Below are 2,500 nucleotides of genomic sequence, written 5' to 3'. Positions count from 1 at the left end.
CCCGCTTCTCGCCTCCGCTGGCGCCCGCCGCCGGCCGGCGCCCTTCTCCGGGGACCGGCCCCGCCTCGCCCGACGGCGGTCCGCTGCCGGGGAGGTTTTGGGGCGCGGCCCTCGGGGCCAAGAGGGGCGCCCCCGGTCAGAGCGCGGGCGGCAGTGCGCGGGAAGGGGGGACGCCGGCGCGGGGTGTGACGAGCCCCGCCGGCCGAGCCCGCTCGGGCAAGGAGGAAGAAGCGGCGAGCGGCGGTGAGGACGGGGCAGCAGGGCGCGAGCGGCGCGAGAGGAGAGGGTCCTCCGGGGTCGCGGGAGGCGTCTCCCGCGGCCCTGCCCGCACCTTGTCGGGCTGCTGCGAAGCAGCCCGGCCGGCCGCGCAGGGGAAAGGCCTCCGGGCATTCCGGGCGGGTGCGTGGCGCCGGGTGGGGCGGCGGCGGCCGTTCCCCCCCGCACCTCTCCCCACGAGGGAGCCGGGGCGGGGGGGGCGCTCTGCCGCCGCCGCCTCCTCTGGTGGGCGAGGCCCCCGCCGGGCTGTGTCCCGCGCCAGCGGGCGGCCCGAGCCACGGCTCTCCTCCCGGGCGCAGCGCCGGGCTACTGAGGGAAACCCCGGGCCCCGGGAAGGAGGACGTGGTGGTGGCGGTGGATGTCGGGCGCGCCCCCGCGGGCGGACGCTCCCCCGAGGGCGGCAGCGGGGGAGGCACCCCCGCGGGGCCTTCAGGTCGTTTCCCTCACCCCAGGGCCAGGTACCTAGCGTCCGCGCCTCCGCGGCCCTCCCTCGGCGAGCCCGGGGGTCGAAGGCCGTGGAGCCGGGCGGAGGTTTAAAGACGCGGGCGGCTCGATGCGACCCGGGGGGCGGCCGGGCGGCGGTGCCTTAAAGGGGCCGGGAGTTCCTCCCACGAAGGCCCTGGTGGGCTGCTGCCCGTGCTCATCCCGCGGGCAGCCGTGCCGGGGAGGGGTCCCGCTGCCCCCTCCTCTCCGCGGTCCGGTCTCGGTGGAGACCGCGGTGCGGTCGGCCGTAGCCGGCCTGCCTGCCTCGAAACGGGCGGCCCCGGCGTGAGCGCGGGCTCACTGCCCGGGGTGGCGGGTCCCCGCGGTGGGGGCTCGCTGGGCGGCTGCCGGGCCGCCGCGACTCCGTCGCAGCGCTGCGCCGCGCTGCGCTCCGTTCCCCCCCTCGCCCTGGCGAGCGCTCGGCGGTCTCCCGCCACTGGCTGCTGGCAAGGGCGGCACCCCGGCTGAGCGGCGGCGGCGCCGCTCGGCCTGTCGGTCGGCCGGAGGGCGCCCGGTGCCGGCCGCGGCTGTCCCGTCCCGGGCCCTGCCCGCCGCTTCCCCGTCGCGCTTCCCGGCCGCGCCGGGCAGGTGGGCGGGGGCGGGCGGGGGCACCCCACGCGCGGTCTCCGCGTGGAAACGGGGAGAGCGGGCGCTGTCCCCGGCTTAGCGCCGTCCGCCTTCCACCTGGGGCGTGCCCGTGGAAGGGGCCGAGGCGAGAAGCGGTGGCGGTGGTTCCGGGAGGGCAGCCGCTCTGGTGCGGCAGCGGGTGCCGTCCGGCAGGCCGCGGGCGGTGCGTCGCCGGCTCTGGCGGTTGCCGCCTCTTGGAGCCGCTGGCGTGGCCGCGGAGTTGCCGTCGGGACGAGCCCGGGGGAGCTGGCTGTCGTAGCGCGGCGCAGCCGGCACGGAGGCGTGCGCGGGGCCGGTGGGGCTCCCCGCTGCTGCCCCGCAGCAGCAGCAGCCGTGTCGTCCGGAGCGTGGTGGGCAGGCCGCGCGCGGTCGGGTGCATCGCTGCCTCTGCCCAGAGGCCGGGCCGAGCCCGTGCGCCTGGGCCGCCTCCGATGCGAGCAAGGCATTTCCCAGGCCGGTCGGGAGCGCGGGCTCCCCAGCCTCGCCGCTCGGAGTTTTCCGTTCCTTTCCCCCCCCCCTTTCTCTGTGTGTGCTCGTACGGTCAGCAGAGGCGCGGCTTCTCCGTCGTGCTGCGCCGTGCCCCCTCCGCGCGTGCGGAGGGGGGTGGGCGGGCGGGCGGTGGGCCATCCTCCGGAGGGGCCGCTCGCCTGTGGCGAAGCGGTCCTGGCCCCCTCGCGCGTGCGGGGCGGTGCCGAAAGCCAGACAACTCTTAGCGGTGGATCACTCGGCTCGTGCGTCGATGAAGAACGCAGCTAGCTGCGAGAATTAATGTGAATTGCAGGACACATTGATCATCGACACTTCGAACGCACTTGCGGCCCCGGGTTCCTCCCGGGGCTACGCCTGTCTGAGCGTCGCTTGACGATCAATCGCCCGTCTGTGCCGCCGCCCCTCGCCTCGCGGCGGGGCGGCGGTCGCAGCGGCGCGGCTGGGGCGCCTCGCAGGCCCGCGCGCGCGCGGCCCCGGGCCCGGGGAGTCGTTCCCCGCAGCCCGGCGGCGGCCGCTGCCAAGGGCCTTCGTCCCCCTAAATCGAGACTCGGGGAGCGCTCCGAAGCTCCCCGCTCCTGGAGCACCCGCTGGTCGGAGCTCGTCCCGCCGGGGCCGTCAGGGTTCG

General features: G+C 77.8%; 1 non-coding gene across 1 annotated transcript; it reads left to right on the top strand.

Annotated features, from left to right (window-relative positions):
- Window positions 1–2,090: 2,090 nt before the first annotated feature.
- Window positions 2,091–2,243, top strand: LOC142028497 (5.8S ribosomal RNA). Its single transcript, XR_012649612.1, has one exon. It is a non-coding gene; the product is annotated as a 5.8S ribosomal RNA (ribosomal RNA).
- Window positions 2,244–2,500: the final 257 nt, after the last annotated feature.

This window comes from Buteo buteo, unplaced genomic scaffold (assembly GCF_964188355.1).
Source record: "Buteo buteo unplaced genomic scaffold, bButBut1.hap1.1 HAP1_SCAFFOLD_503, whole genome shotgun sequence".
Taxonomy (NCBI): Eukaryota; Metazoa; Chordata; class Aves; order Accipitriformes; family Accipitridae; genus Buteo; species Buteo buteo.
The sequence above is the reverse complement of the archived record's forward strand: the minus strand, read 5'-3'. Positions and strand labels throughout refer to the sequence as shown.